Below are 17,446 nucleotides of genomic sequence, written 5' to 3'. Positions count from 1 at the left end.
TGCAGCCTCCTTTCACCTGCAGAAATCTTGAGGTTTCTAATATAGAGATGGACATAGAAGAGATGGACAGTTGGGGAAAAGCTTCCTTGATGCTCAGCAAAAGACTATGAAAATTCTTCCAGCACAAGTAGCTACTCTCTTAAATTTTAGAGTCTATCCGCAGATGAAAAGAGTAACTTTTGCTTTGGGTTGTGATACTAAGTTTACAGCCAGTGTATATATGAATGATCAGGTACTTTGTATAGCTAGCACAATACTGGGGAAATTAACCATTTTTAAGCTTATGGAAAATTTCAAATGTGTTCAGAAGTGAAGAATCCAATGAATCCCCTTTTACTCATCACAAACTTCAGTAATTATCAACTTTTTACCAATCTTCTTTCATCTATACACTTACAAGCAAGCATGCACACACTCATATTTGCCACCCCAGGCCCCACTCACAGATATGTAAAATTTTGAACTTTTCCCCTGATGACCAAATATTTATATAACATTATTTTCTCCTTATAATAAAGAAAAAAAAAACTTCATATATGTAAAGCCCTGTTTAGTATAGAGAAGTGAATTCCAGCTGTTTCAAAACCAAGGAAACTTTTTAGTAACTTCCCCGTGTCTTAAAACGTTAGAAAGTACATTTACCAATTAATGCTTTCTGTTTTTATTAGAGACATTTGTGTGACTCAAGCTAATCCACATGAGATAACCTCAGATCACACTGAGATTATAATATTTCAGCAAAAAAACAAAGAAATATAATATTTTGATAGGACTGTGGCTTTATAAGTATCAATCCCCATTGCAATGTTTGTAGACTCTCATCTCATAAAAACTACTGTTGGAGAACTCATTTACAGTTGAGCTAAGGAATGTGGGGTACTGGCGGGAGCATAAGTCATGATAGTTACATTCTAACTGGGCTACAGCAAGACTCTTAATATGGCAGAGCCTCATTTGTAAAGTGGGGTTTCACTTAGTTTTCGTTTTGGAAACATTTATTGAATGATTATCATGTGTCAGAGGTTATCCTCAGCACTGGCAGCATGGAGGTAAACAAGACATGCCCGTTCTTAAAGAGCTCACAGTCTAGTGAGGAAGACAACAAAATTACGAATTACTATAATCTGTACTGTAATTATTGCATAGGGCAGAGAGGGTCAGGACATAGGATCCTTTATGGTATCTTCAAAGGTAGACTTCGGGGACAGATAGACTCAGTAATATTAGTAGCATAGTTTAGATTCATGTGAGTTAAATTGTTGTGTGTCCTTGTGTAAGCCACTTTAGTATTCAGTATGCCTCAATTTCTCATCTGTAAAAGGAACATAAGAATAGAATTCATTTATAAGGTTGTTATGAGGATTAAAGGAATAAATATGTTTTTGAACTCCCCCAAAATATCCCCAGGGAATCTGTTAATAAAGCAAAGTTAAGTTTATTAGAACTCTCTGTAGTGTTAAAGGATTCTGCCTTGACAGTCTGAAGGTGAAGTCAGGAGACGATATTTACAGGATTGCAAAGTCTGGGCTCAAGTGGTTTAAAAAAGGTGGCTCTTTTCAGGTGGGGACCAGACCACAGTTTGGAAAAGTTCATGACAATAGTTTTATGATTGGTATCTATAGCAAGGGAAAGGTCTTGAAGAAGTCTTGATAAGCAAACTGTTACTTGATATGTGAGCTTTTTGCCAAGGTGAGCAGATTGTCCAAGATAAATTAATATATGAGTTTTTCTTGAAACAATGAAGTTATTTATTGGCTTACAGTCTTAACTTTCCTGGGCAAAGTTTTTCTTTCTTTTTTTTTTTTTTTAATTTAATTTTATTTTTTTTTCAGTGTTCCAAGATTCATTGTTTATGCACCACACTCAGTGCTCCATGCAATACATGCCCTCCTTCATACCTACCACCAGTCTCACCTAACCCCCCCACTCCCCTCCCCTCCACAACCCTCACTTTGTTTCTCAGAGTTCACAGTCTCATGGTTCGTCTCCCCCTCTGAAAGTTTTTCTTTAACAAACAAATCACGTTGGTATAGGTGGTCTCAGTTCTTAGACCCCTTAGCTCTGTCAGATTAATGCAGATGGTTGCAGTTCTCAATGTAAAGCAATTAATTCTTGGTACATACATATATTAAGCAAAGAGTATAGGATGGTAGACTACATCTACATATATCAGTAATTCCATTAAATATAAATTGAATGCTTCAATTATAAAACAAAAAGATTGACTTACTGGAAAAAGAGTGCCCAATAACATGTCAGTTAGAAGAAACAGAACTAAAACAAGGGTACAAAAAGTTCAAAAGTAATAGAAAAGGCATATTTGCAGATATTCATCAAAAGGAAAATGTATGAATGAAAAGTAGATAATTAGTTAATGTCAGGCAAAAAAAATTCTTGACTATAAAGAGAAATCCTTCATAATGAAAAAGCTTCCGTTTGCCAGGAAATATAACAATTATAAGTTGGCATGTAGTTAATAACATAATCTAAATATATAAAACAAAAATTAACTATAAAAGAAATAAATCTATAATCATGCTGGGAATATTTTCATGCTCCCATCTATCTTATGGGCTCTCTGCTCAGCAGGGAACCTGCTTCCCCCCCACTCTCTGCCTATTGCTCTGCCTCCTTGTGATCTCTCTCTCTCTGTTAAATAAATAAATAAAATCTTTAAAAAAATAAAAATAAAAACAAATAAAAGGGAACATGCCAAGAAATTTGCCAATACATTTATGATAATAAATGCATGAAATGGAAAACGTTTTCAAAGAAGCACAGTATGCCAAAACAGCCTCAAGAAGGAAAATAAAATATGAATATTCATACAACTATTAAATTGAATATGCAATTAATCTTTAATTAATTTCCCACATCTCAATAAAAGTACTTTGTAGATGTGGCACAAAATTCAGTCAACCACTGTCTGTTTCCAATACTATGACTAAGACTATTCTAGACACTATAGGTTGGGAAGAAAGATTCATAGAACTAGACTATGACAGTTCCTAATCTTGAGGAGTTTATAATATAGTTATTGAAACACATATAAGAGGCATATGGAAGAGTTAAGATTTAGATAATGATATTTGGAAAGGAAAAAAAGTATGTACATAAACACATAGTCCTTTACTCTGAACTACCTTTGTCCTAAACTGTTCACTTCTGTTCCATTCTCCTCTTTAATTATAGGTTCCTTTAGGTTGTTTCTAAATGTGGTCAGTAGAATGGCTTATTTTCAGGTAGGAGGACTGTTTAAGAAATAACCTGCTATGTGAAATATGTGCTTTGCTCACCTGTGACCAAAGGAACTGAAAGTCTCCAAACCTCCCCAGATGGTTTGTACTTGGCCAGTGATGCTACTGGCTGCATGTACGGGAATTTATTAGTTGATGTATTTATCTCAATGGATTGCCTCATTAAGTTTGCAGATGTTCTGTCAGTGGGAAGACCTTTAAAAAAATTATGCTGTTTTTATTAGAGTTTTCCAATGCACAATCCAGAGTAAGAGAGTTAACACATTTCAGCACAGAACAAAGTAGCATGTATTTAAATCTCGTGGGAGGAGAAGCCTTTAACTTGTACTCAGACAGTTATGATTGAACATGTTGAATTTGAGGAAAAAAAAAAAAGTATACAAATTCCAACCTAAAATTCACCATTTGGTCAACATGGGACTTGGTGTGCATTAGCTAATCATGTTGAACTAAGTGCACATATATTCTGAGTTAACTCCCCTCTCAGGAAAGAATCCAGTCTTCTATTACTGCTACAACTCTTTAAAGCAAAAGACTCAATGATGGCTTTCCGTCAGGCAAAGTATACTCAAATAATGTGTTTCAGGGGAAAGATAAAACAATTCCAGATACCATTTGATTATAATAACAAACATCTCTGTATTCCGGTGACTTCAGAATATTTCTAATTTTAATAGACAGTATAGCTGCAGGTAAACCTCTATGAATAAAGGCATACAAAAAGACTTTAAATCATGAAAAAATTAAGTATTATATTTCTACTTAAGCTAACTTAGAAGAACAGAACTAAAAATAATATTGAAGGCAAAGAGATTTACTTTTAACATATATTGGAATGCGAAATATCTTCCTGTGTATATAAATTGTTCCCTTTAAAGGCTCCAAAACTATTCACATTACCAGTTTCTGCTAGGTTCGAGAAGCCATCCCTGAGTGCCCATTACACTGTACTGAGGAATGATATTTAGACTTTTTGAGGGTCAACATTTAGAGTGTAGATATTGAAACTACTGCAAGGTAAATTATTTTCTCAGTTAACTTTGCTCTCATTGATAGCAAATACTGTTGTTTGTCTTGAAAATAAACAGATTTGAAAGTCTTTTAAAATATGCTTCATATTTTAGATCTTTAGCACAGTTTTGATATCTACTTTTGTTGATGAGATTATTGGTAATATGTTTTCATTCTAATAAATTGGTTGCACATGCTTGGAGAAGAAGGGATTTCGTTAAAACTATTGCTGTTAATAGCATAATTTCTACCTTTAAGATTAATGAAACCATAGTAAATTCAACCAAGATCTCCTTAACCATTCTTTTATTATGAAAAGTAAAATTAAATCTCATGGAGTTTTGTAAGTAAATAAAGCAATGTTACAGAGTCTCTGAAGGTCATAGGTCATAGTTGTCTCGTGGAGTGACATTGTATGCACATTTATGTCTTGATTTTTAGATCCCAACCTCTCTGTTATAGAGAGATGCAAATGCATAAGGAGGATAAGATAGCTGTTTGTTGGCCAGATGAGAAGTGCCATCTTTGAAAGATAGGAAACAGAAGACCAAATTTCTGTAGCTTTACAAACAGAGTATATGTGTTTCTCATCAAGTAAGACATTAGAAAATCCAACAAAACTTCATTGAACATCTTTAGAACAACAAAGTAGTTCAATAACATGCATTAGGGATATAGATCCTTAATAATCATAACTGTAGTATACATCCACGGAGCAAGCAGTAATACTTCAGAATGGTTCACCCATTCCTCATTCACTCTAGGAATTATTATCCTGAAAGCATAGTGATCTTTTTTTTAAGACTTCATTTATTTATTTGACAGACACCGAGAGAGGGAACACAAGCGAGGGGACTGTGAGAGGGAGAGAGGGATAAACAGGCTTCCTGCTGAGCAAGGAGCCCAACTCAGGACCGTGGGATCATGACCTGAGCCGAAGGCAGACGCTTAGCCTACTGAGCCACCCAGGCGCCCCAACCATAGTTATTTGAATGCCCAATATCTGCTTAAAGACCACTCTTTTGTTTTTTACTTTTGTCTACCTTTGTGGTCTCCAAGTTTTTGTGAGCCAAAGAATTAAGGTCTAGTACTATATTGAAGACTATACAAATAAAGCAAATAGAAAAAAAAAAAAATGTAGATATGTTTTCTATAAAAATGTGTTCTCGGGGCACCTGGGTGGCTTCAGTGGGTTAAAGCCTCTGCCTTCGGCTCGGGTCATGATCCCAGGGTCCTGGGATCGAGCCCCACATAGGTCTCTCTGCTGGGCAGGGAGCCTGCTTCCTTCTCTCTCTCTGCCTGCCTCTCTGCCTACTTGTGATCTCTGTCTGTCAAATAAATAAATAAAATCTTTTTAAAAAATAATGTTTTCTCATAGGAAATATAAGAGCTATTTCAGCTCACTGTTTGCAGGTTTAAAAAAATAATTCAATAATAAGAACCCATTGACATTCGAAATAAGGTATTCATTTTTACTACTTTGGGTACTATATCTCATACTTAGTTTTTATTGTCTCATAAGTAAATGATAAGGTATAATCAGAACTTTGTAATTTAAAATTAAAAGTTGGATTGTGAGGCCACTTTTGAAAGACTTGAACACAAATAATAGTGGTTAATTATAAGTTAGGAAGATCTGGGACGCCTGGTTGGCTCAGTTGGTTAAGCGTCTGCCTCCAGCCCAGATCATGATCCCAAGGTCCTGGAAATGATTCCCACATGAGGCTCCTTGTTCAGCGAGGAGCCCAATTCTCCTTCTGCCTGCCCCCCTCTCTCGCTCTGACAAATAAATAAATAAAATCTTTTTTAAAAGTAAGTTAGGGGCGCCTGGGTGGCTCAGTGGGTTAAAGCCTCTGCTTTCGGCTCGGGTCGTGATCCTAGGGGCCTGGGATTGAACCCCGCATCGGGCTCTCTGCTCAGCAGGGAGCCTGCTTCCTCCTCTCTCTCCCTGCTCTCTGCCTGCTTGTGATCTCTGTCTGTCAAATAAATAAATAAAAATAAAATCTTTAAAAAAAAAAAGTAAGTTAGGAAGATCAATGAAAACCAATAGGTTTCTTGCCGAAGACATTAACTTTAATTTTATTTTAATTAAATCTTAATTAATTACTAAGAACAAACCTAAAGACAACTGCTGATTATTAAATACCAAATACCCTGGCATTTTACATATCATATATAAAAGGGTCATGAAAAGAATCAGAGAAGGGATTTTATAAAGAGATCTGTTTATAAATGAAATTTCGAAAGTAGCCATCCAAGCCGATGTGCACACATCATAATGTTAACGCAATAACAGTCCCAAAAGCCGGTGAAAACAGAGCAATGAATAAAGACTTCAATGTAAGAGTTACAGGGTGTATTTCTTAGTGACCAATACTGATCTTCTGACCCCCCAGAGTGATTAAAAAAAAAAAAAATTGGAGTCCACTCCATGACGTACTTCCCTGTCCAAAGATTACTTACCAGCTATAGATAATATATGGAAAGCAAAGATTAAGCAGGAAATTTCCTTCATTCCTTATTTTTCTCAAGTAAACCGAGCTTAGATCTTATTACTCAAAAATTCAATCCATGAACCAATAGCATCAGCATCACCTGGGAGCTTCTTATAATACAGGACCTCAGTCTCTACCCCAAATCTACCCCAAATTCAGTTAGAATGGGCATCTTAAGGGAATCACCAAGTGTTTATCGTTTGCTAAGTCAGTCTTAAAATGGTTCCTCTGAGATAGTTTTATGCCCAAGAACATGGAATACCCTGCCAGGCTCTGTAGTGTCTACTGCATTCCATCCCAGGGTTGGGGAAAATGCAAATCCTAAGGGTACTCACAACCTTGCCCTAAATGGACCTACATCTTGGCTCATGCTCAAGAGGTCTGTATCTAAGAAGGTTAGATCCCCCTTTCTTCAGTCACTGCCGAAGAATAAATACAAAGGAAACCAGACTTTCACAAGCCCCCCCTCTGCCTTTAGCTAACGTTCTTTAACAGGCATTACTCCACAAGGGCTTGTTAATAAATTTTGGGTTTTGAGTTGTGGGTTTTTCGCAGCCACTTTTCTTTTAATAGTTGTGTCTTTTAATTGCAATGTAAAAGATTTAATGTGGAAGTAAATTTTAAGAATGTGAAAATATTCTGTATTTTATCTATATATCTCTCAAAACTCTAACTTCTAAAAAATTTATATAGCAACTATGAACAGCTCTTCAAAAGGCCATTATATCTTTTGGTGGACATCCCACACCCTATGCTGTGCTTCTCCTGTTTATCTCTGATTATGGTATCTTTTCACCGATGAGATCTTTTCATATTAATAAAGATAGTAAACCTTTGGGTTTGAAATTTGCACAGAATTTATTAAGGAAGTCAAGATACAGTGAATCTATTGAGGCAAACAAGTCAGGTTCTTGGGCTGAAGTTCAAGTTGCCTTAACACACAAGCTGTCATTTTTACAAATCCATGAAAAATGAGTGAAGAATCTGGCTCTTAAATAATTTGGTCATGCCATTTAAAGCTCTTTACTTTTTTCTTTTATTGTTAAAGAGAAGTGAGGAAAATATACTTAAATTTCTCATATTCCCACTATCGAGTAGTTATTTTCAGTTGGTCCAAATGTATATACATTGTTTGTATTTCCCTTAGCAGTCAATATACCCTTCTGCATTTTGCCTCTTTTACCTAATATTGTATAAGAAGCATTTTCCCATGATTCTACACTGCCTTCATAATGATCATTTTTAATGATTTCATAAAAGTCCATCTTAATGAGATATATTCTGTTTACCCATTATTTTATTGTTAGACCTTTAGGTTGTTTCTAGCTTCTTGAAAAGTCTCCAGCCTAGATATTTGTACATAAAATACAAGGAAGCATAGGCAAGCAATCTCTGAATGACTTGACAAATCAATTAAGATAACAAGTCTTCTACATAAATGTGCCAATAAGTTTAATTCAACATACCCTCCAAAAATGCACAAATGGCCAGTCACAAAATAAAAAAAAAAAAAATACAAAGAACTTTCTTATGTACTCCATATGATTTTTAAAAATAACTTAATTTATTCTTGGTTGCAAACTTTTTCTCTGGACCAAAGAAACCACCTCCAACCCAGTAAATGCTAACAGCGTATAGTTTAACCGAAAGTATGAACAGACACAGAAGGCCAATTTAAACAGATGTCATAATCAAAAAAATATTTACTCCACTTACATGTATAGTTAATAGATGTCAAAATGGCCAGCTTGACAGGAAGAGAAGAATTCAGTTATAGATTAAATTGAATCTCCCCAGAAGTTCCATTTTTACTGGCCTCATATTCAGTCCAAAGGTGTTGGATAAGCCCCTTCTTGGCAAGCAGGAATACATCATCAATTTCCTTGACAGTTTTGAAAGTCTACTATTCAAATTGCTCTTTCACCATTCCAGTCTCCATGGAAGGTTCCAATATGTTAACATAATTCCAGATTCACTATTCTCAAATGTGCTGGCATCTGAGCAGCTCTCTCTGAAGGAGTCTTCTTGAGTGGCCAGATCTGTTTAAAAAATTTCAGAGGTGACTCCAACTTTATATTTCTCTTACATACATACCATTCATAGAGTGTCCTTGGCAACTACTCAATTCTTAAAAGGTTTTTTAAACTCCAAATGACATGATGGGTTAAAATAATAATGCCAAGTAAATATTTATTGAGTGCCTATGCCGTGCTAGGTGCTCTTGTAAGTACTTTATTAACTTATTCAATCCTCACAATAATCCTAAGAGGAAGGGACTATATTATTTCTGCTGCTGTACTGCAGAGGAAATTCAGATACAAAGAGGTCAAGCAACTTACTCCAGGGAGGAGGATGCAGGAAGAAAGCTATGAAACAGTAAAGGCATGATTCAGATCCTGGTGTTCTGGCTTGAGAGTCTAACTACCTAACCACTACAGCAACTATCCTACCACTTGATCATTTGAGGGTCTTCTGTGTTGGTCTTCTTCCATTTTTTCAGTTTCCTCTTGAGAAAAGCAAGATATTGGTGGATGCATAACCCTCTAGACCTCAAGCAGTTGATGATTTCTTGGCTGTCCTGCCTCTAAATGGGTAGGTATCATAGTCTGTCAATCAGAACTCTTTTTGCAAATGGCTAGAATAATATTTGGGGGGTTTTCTTAGAAACCTAAAGAATGTTTCAGTGCTAAAGTGAAAGAAAATATGTGTGCAACTAAAACAATATGTAAAGTAATTTTGAGTTTTCTGTCTAAAATAATAATAGATAATTCTTTTTTTTTTTTGTATTAGAAAATTAAAGCTGGGACTTCAAGTCATTTTTCCCAAAATTACCTAGCTAAAACTTGGAGATACTAAAATATAAAGTAAATGACAATTATGATTAATATTCACTCAATGGCATACTTGAAACAAAGACAAGGTCATTGTCAGCATCCTCTCTCCTAACATGTAGCTGACTCCTACTTCTTTAGCAGTGACCACCCTCAGCCCACTTTAGTGTTCCTGTTTTTTTTTTTTAAAAACAAAGGGGCATCTGGGGAGTGTGATCAGTTAAGCATCCAACTCTTGATTTCGGCTCAGGTCATGATCTCAGGATCCTGAGATCAAGCCCCATGGCAGACTGTGCACTCAGCATGAAGTCTGCTTAACATTCTCCCTCCCTCCCCTCTCCCTCTACTTCTCCCCCTGCTCTTGCACATACACACACATGCTCTCACTCTCTCTCACACAAATAAAATAAATCTTAAAAAATAAAGCAAAGCCAGTCATTAGATTTCCCTAGCTTTTTGACAACCTCCAATTCAAAACTGGATCCCATGGTTTTCAATCCTCTCTATAACAATGCAATATAGGCCTAAAGCCTGAAAGAAGCTCCTAAAACTCTACTTTATTGAGACAACCTACAGTTCCCCTGGAGTGCATTCCCTCAGTTGCAGTAAGTGAAATAAATCTAAGGTGGACTACAGGGATTTTTTCCTACTCCTCTTTGGTCAATGGGCTGTAACAGTTGTCTAGATTACTTAACTAGATGAAAAGCAGTGCTGAGGTACACTGAAGAGCAATATTTGGGAGAAAACTGACAATTCCATTTTGAATATGTTGAGTGTAGGGTGCTTTTGAGAAATTCAAGCAATGTTAAAGAAGCGCTGGTGTGTAAGGGTCTATATGGAACAAAGGGAAGCATGAATACAAGTTTAGAAGTTATCAACATATAGATGGAAATTGAAGCTAGGACAACAAGCATAGGGAAAGAAGAATGGGAAAAGTAGGACTGAATCTTTAATGATGACAGTACGAAGATTCTGTAGAGGAGGATGAAGAACAAAGGAGGCTGAGAAAACACATTCAGAGATAAATTAGAAAGACGAAAGAATATCATCACGTGAACCACAGAAGATATTTCAGGGCCTATGGAGTGGTTGAAAGCATTTGAGAATCAAGTAAGAAGAGAATGGAAAATTTTCCTTTGGAGTTCACTGATACTTTTTGTGAGAGGTTTTTCAGAATTCTGATGGAAGGAGAAGCCAGATTAAGTGAATAAAGAGTAAGTATGAGGTAAGCAAAGTGAAAAAAAAAAAAGGTCTTCCAGAAGAAGGGGCAGTGTGGTAGTACTATATACAGTGGTTAAAAGAATGGGTTCTGTAGAGAGACTGATAAGAGTTCAAATTCTAGTTGTGTCCCTCACTAGCTGTGTAACCTTGGTTAGGTTACGTAACTGATTTGTGGCTCATTTTTTTGTTCTGTCAACTGGGTTAGGGTAACAGACCACTTGGGGTAGTGAGAAAGAATAGATCAATTAACAGAGATCTTTGTAAATAGTAACCTCTCAATAAGGATTAGCAACAATTATTTCAAAAACATGAGACAGCATGCCCCTATAGGGGCCTGAAGGTAGATTTGATGTGAACAGTTGAGTATGGAGATAAGATCACAAAGAGGTTTGACAGGATCCTAGATGTAGAAGACCTTGAATGCCATGCTAAAGACGTACATTTCCTTTTACAGCATAAGGTTTCATTGAGGGAGTTAAGAAAAGAGTGATGTGATTATATTTCTATTTTAGAAAAATCACTGTGACTATAGGCTAAAGGATGGATTGGAGTAGAATCTAGCAGGAGGACAGGACAGCAGTTAGGAGCCCATTTCAGAAACCTAAATGAAAAGTGACAATGCCTGGATTAATGCAGAGGAAGTAGAAATGGAAAATAAAAAATAATGATAATCCAAGGGGTAAAACTATCCTGTCTTCGTTACTGATTGTGTATCATAGGTAAGGGAGAGAATGAAGTCTAAGATACTCACCCTTCACCTCCCCCCTAGGTTTCTAGTTTGGTTGGCTAGCTGAGTAGTATGGCCATTTACTGAGGAAGAAAGTCTAGGGTTGCTTGAGAATTAGGGGGGTTATTGCTTAGTTTTGGATATGCTGTCTGTGCAACACCCAAATGATAAAGATATCCAATATGCAACATAGAGCCCATAGGAAAGTTAGAGCTCAAGATCCATAAATGGTTGTCTAAGTTATGAGTATTCAAGTGGTTACTGAGGAAGAATATCTAGAGAGAGAAGAGTACTTGGGGAAAAAACAACAACAACAACAAAAGTTATTCAGAGAATTTATCTAAGAACATAGTATCAGTTGACAATAAACAAATGTTAAGCTTTAGGGAAGTTGGTATATGATAAAAAAGATGATGGCATGGAGTAGTTGGTTTTCTATAAAGAAGGATTTCCAGAAGGCCCCTGTGGAAAAGGACAGCAGCAGTGGGGAGAATGAGTGAGAAAGAGGAGGAACTCAGCAGTATAGACATAAGAGCATGATGGGGCTAGCTGATGAGAGGTGCATGTATTTTGTTCATAAGACAATGCAAAGATATGTAGTTCCAAGTTTTGGTTATTCAGAAGCCATAAAGGCCTCTGATGGTCGCTTTCTGTGTATGATAATTATATTCCAGGCTTCTGATGGTCATATTCTGTGTATGATGTTGTACATTTAGTTTGAGTCAAACCCTTTTTCCTTACATTCTAGCCTGGTGTGCTCTACTCACATTTCATGACCCACCTCAAAAGCCACTTTCTCTGGAACTCTTCCCTAAGTGATCTTAGCAGGCTTAATTTTTCCTTCTCCTACACTTCCATAGTATATTAGTATACCTGTGTCATTGTATGTAAAGCATTCCCACTCTACAGTGGAATTCAGAGACATGTACATGATTTTCCCAAGGTGACCAGGTTTTCTGGCTCCCAAGATCAGTACTATTTCATTATATCACTACTTCCCTTCTCCTCCAGGAAGATGGAAGAACCTCACGACTACAAACTTTTAGCCACTACAGGAATTTGTTCATTTGGTTAAGAAAGTATATGTAAAGGCCTGTGTTAGATAAGGTTTGGAATGAAGGGAGAGAGACTTTGCAGAGTAGACTTCGGTACCCTTTGTTAACCTCTTACCTTTCCTACAGATCACCAATATCATTTATCCTGCCCTCCTTCCCACAGTCTCATTTAAAGAGATCCTTTCTTTTTCTACAGGTAATTCTTTTATCTGTGCTCATAAGTCCTGACCCACAGTTCTACTCCAGAACAAGGGCAAATACCCAAAAAATAAAATAGGTGTTTGAGAAGGGAAAAAAAAAGGACAACTACCACTAGACTCCATGTTCTGTATCAATATCACCCCCGTTCTTTGCCTTTATATTATAAAGTTTGAGATTAAGATCCTGACTGAGGGGAAGCCACAACTCTGTCTCCACTTTCTGCCTTTATTCATTGCCAACTCAGAGCAACCAGATACCTCTTTGCCATTCCAGCAACTGACCAGTGGCCTAGCTGGCATCCATATCATTAGATCCAAAGGACTCTTTCTTTACCATGCTTTGGTATCTGCCATTGTTGAGGATTCTCATCTTTAAACTTTTTTAAACTATAGATGTCGTTCAGCTTCACCACATTCTTTTCTTCTTGCCCATATCTTCTACCAAAGGGTGAACCTGGGCAACAATATTTTATACTTAAGACCATAGGTGATAGGAGGGAGAGTAGAGACCTGATCAGGGTAGCCTAGATCCCTGATTGTGATGTGGCTCAAAAAGAAGAGTTGCTGGGTGTGGTGCAAAAACAATGAATTTTGGAACACAAAAAATAATTAAATAAAAAAATAGAAGAGTCAGACCTATCCGATTATCTCTTAGGAATTTGGCATGGGAACTAAAAGGTCACGATGTATAAAGAGATTCTGGAGGCAATGTTTGACCATGTGAAGCCAAAATTAAGAGGGTCAGAAACTGCAAATGAGCAGAGGAAGAGATCTCGAGAGAGAAGAGACAAAGCCAACACAGAGAGAAACAGGCCATAAGATTTAGGGAGGTAGAGGGAACATCTGACCCCCAAGAACTTGCTTCCCAGAAGACAAAAGAGCCACTTTACTTTAGAGTTTTCTCCCATTATTTGTTCCCTCGCAGCCTTCTTTGCAGGCTGTTCTCTATTCATCATTCAAATATTAGTTTTTTTCCTTTGAGGGCTCTGTCCTTGAGCCTTTTTCAATCTATATTCTTTCCAAGAAACATGGTCATGGTTTTCAAAACTGTCTGAATCTGGTGATGCTCACTCAGATGTAATTTCTGGGCTAATTCTCCCTCCTGAATCTCTCTCCTGAGCTTTTAGCCATGTTTACCCAACTGCCTGATAGACATCGCCTTTCCCCTGGGTTTTCCCCTAGCACCTCCAAATCAACGTGTCTAAAATTAAACTTTCCTGTCAAAAGCACTTTTCCTCTGATACTCATTTTCAGTGAAGGAAACTTGCCTCTGAAAACCAAAATCACCCTAGACTTCTCTCTCCTTCCAATCCATTTAAACATTAAGTCATTTTCATTCAACCTCTTATGTTTCTCTTCACTGCCTCTCCTCTCCAGTCCCACTGCTACTCTCTAAGTTCAGGGTCTCATAAGTACCCTCCTGGTTTCCTTGGCATCAATCTCCTACCCCTGCCTTTAACTCTTCTGTGGGTTTCCCATTTTCTTATGGGAGAATCCAAACTCTTTAGCATGACATCCAAATCTTCCATGATGCTCTTCCTGGTTACTTCATCAGCATAATCTTTTGCTGCACTCCATCTAACCATAGTTCAAAGTATCCAGACTTTCTGGGACTCTTGTAGTATCTCAAGTGTTGCCTCCATCTGGACTTTGCCCTCACTGATCCCTCCCAGGAAGGCTAACATCCCTTTCTCTCCTAGTCAACACTTTTCTATGTTGTCCTTCAATATTTATGATGTTGCCTCCACATATAAGTCACTGTCTTTTTTATGATGTCCCAACTTTGTACAGATGAATATGACTTTATTGCACTTACCTTTAAAATGTTTGTATTCCTCTGTCCATCCTAGAGGGGCAGAAAACCTATCATTTTTACTGTTTGTCCTATGCCTAGCAGTGAACATGTTCAGAACATGCTGTGGAGAAAAGGGAGGAAATGAATACACTGATCCTCCATGGGAAAAAAACTAGCCCCTTCCTCTCAGAGAAAAGAATAATGCCAGGTAAGTGAAGTCATGAAATTTTATGGTCATAATTAAAAATGCCTACCAAAAATGAAAAAAAAGTCCTCTCCTATACAAGAGCAAGAGAGGGCACCAATCTCTTCCTCAGAAAAGGTAATGTCACCTCAGTAACTGAAAGCAGAAACCTCTAAAAGGTAGGCAGTCTGTTTCCCATAAGGATTACTACTGGGCAAGATGAAGCAGTTTCCCGGACTAAACAGAAACCCTCAAAAATATAAAGATTTTACATCTACACTCTTACCTTCATGAGATATCAGGGATATGAGGCTGGAATTTGCTCCATTTAGATCCTGATAAACAAAGTGAAAATGGAGCCCATCACAGAGAATGGTCCCAGTACCCTGGCAGACAGAGGCAGGAAAGACTGTCACAGCTGATAATGTTGCTAAAGAGTCAATTAGTCCCTAATTAGCTGAGCAGCCCCTGCTGCTGCCCGGCTTGAGGACAGTTTAAATAGGGATGTTTCTTAGTAACAGTCTCTGTTTAGGATGTAATAAATGACTCATTCAGTCCAGGATAGGAGAAGATCTCGCTGCTCTAGACTGGGTCCCCTGGGGCTCAAGTGCTAAAAGGAGAGCTCTGGGCTCTAAGTCTATATTCGGGTGCCCCTACACTTTGCCCATGCTGTCTAAACACATGAGCATGTGCCACCCACCAGTGTGGGAGTGAAGGAAACGCTACAGCCTAGGAGACACACTAAAATAGCCTGGGGAGGGCACCCTGAAGAAGGCCCAGAAGATAGGGAGGGGCCCTTGCAAGAAGGGCTCAGCACTTAACAGCTTCTGGGGAAAGAAGGACCTGCGAAAAAGAACTCCTGCCTGTCCAGATACACTGGCAGTGCAAGCTGAGTATGCTAAGCAACAGTGGGAAGCTGTTTCGGCTTCTGCTTTGTGAGAAGGATTGTCTTCCTTGACACTTCGCAGGGGAGCTGGGGATAGGCAATGCGTCATTCCTCCCTTGGCCATTCTTCTGCCGCAGGGCTCGAAGCAGAGTGAAGTTGGATGCTTGCTCCTGTTTCCTCTGTGTGACGTGGTCTCTTCCCGTCCTAGTTACTGCTTTCTTGTTCTCCAGGTGTCCTCATGTGTGTCAGTGCCTGTGGGAGGCATTTGCTGATACTCTGCCCACACCTCCACCACTACCCAAGTGAAGGGTAAGAACATCATCTAGGTCACTCCCACGTATACTTATTAGGGCACAGACACTGTAAATTGCATGCCTGCTTCCTAATCTGCCTAGTGGAACCTAAGTTCCTCAAAGGCAGGAACCATGTGATACACCTTTGAATCTCCAGATTTGGACCTACAACATTATCTAATCTCATAAGTTTAATAAAGGTTTATTGAACCTTTCTTAATAAGATGAAATATAATATATTATGGGGGCTCCTGGGTGGCTTAGTGGGTTAAAGCCTCTGCCTTCAGCTCAGGTCATGATCCCAGGGTCCTGGGATCGAGCCCCGAATCGGGCTCTCTGCTCAGTGGGAAGTCTGCCCCCCACCCATCCTCTGCCTGCCTCTCTGCCTACTTGTGATCTCTCCTCCCTCTGTCAAATAAATAAATAAATAAATAAAAAGAAATACAATATATTATGATTATATATAGTATAAGATGAAATAAAGCAGAGCTGGTAGCAATGCAATATTCTAAACTGTAGTAGTAAAGACCCTTGTAATGGAAGACAGCCTAAGTAGTAGGTCTGTGAAATGGGAATACAGAGGGCCAATCTGAACCATTTCTGTGCCACAGACACCTTTGGCTGTCTAGAAGTGACTTTGGGCCTCTTCTCAAACATTTTCTTTTGAATAAAAGTGAAATACATAATATGACAAAGGAAACCAATCATATTGAGATCGTTACTAAAAGAATTTTTTTAAGTTACGATTTAATAGTACATGTGTGTTTATTAACTCATTGAATAAAAAGATCACATAGCAGTTCTAAAATTCTAATTTTTAAGTGACCGTAAATGTCAACAATATTTGAAGATATCAGCCATAACTGTAATGTGACATGAAAATATCTGTACCTTCTATGGCCAACAGTAAGTTGCAAGTACTACCAGTACTACTGAGGTTTCTTGTCTACATTTATAACTGACGGAGAGCCTAAATTACGATTAGCAGTTAGTGAGAATAAAGAAGAACATTTTCTCCAAGATCCAAGATCACAGGTGCCCTGAATTCTATCTGTGGATCCCCTGGGCTTAGCAAACCCCCTGTCTGTGGAACACAGGGATGGAGAACACCTGGAGTAACTACCAGCTCTTTCATCTTCGGAGGAATGGCATCTTCTCAAATCAGTGCAGGCCTCTACCCACACTCTATAGTGAACGACTGTTTCAGAGGTACTTGGGTTCCGGAAGGATATCAATATTCAGTTTATTTGTATAAAATATAACAATTTACAAGACTTACGAGAAAACTACAGTAATGACAGCAGGGTGGCATTTGTTTCAACATAGTTTTATAGATGAATGGCACATCTAGGGAGCTCAGAAATCAGTGCGTACCTGTTCAGTCAGTTGACTTTTGACAAAGCTGCCAAAGCAATTCAGTGGGTTTAAATACTTTTTTCAGCAAGTGTTGCAAACAACTACATATCAAAATAAAAAAAAAAAAAATACAAA

At 37.8% G+C, this 17,446-nt stretch overlaps 1 protein-coding gene across 1 annotated transcript in view; it reads left to right on the top strand.

The window, feature by feature from the left end:
- Nucleotides 1-16,195, top strand: part of LOC111142037 (methyltransferase like 25) — a 141,365-nt gene extending 125,170 nt beyond the window's left edge. The window contains exons 13-14 of the mRNA XM_022494963.1: nt 9,264-9,355; nt 14,692-16,195. The gene's annotated coding sequence lies outside the window, so the exon portion shown is untranslated. The remainder of the gene's footprint in view (nt 1-9,263; nt 9,356-14,691) is intronic.
- Nucleotides 16,196-17,446: the final 1,251 nt, after the last annotated feature.

Source organism: Enhydra lutris, unplaced genomic scaffold (assembly GCF_002288905.1).
Source record: "Enhydra lutris kenyoni isolate GAN:26980312 unplaced genomic scaffold, ASM228890v2 scaffoldscaffold7, whole genome shotgun sequence".
NCBI lineage: Eukaryota > Metazoa > Chordata > Mammalia > Carnivora > Mustelidae > Enhydra > Enhydra lutris.
This window is presented reverse-complemented; position numbering and strand designations above follow the sequence as displayed.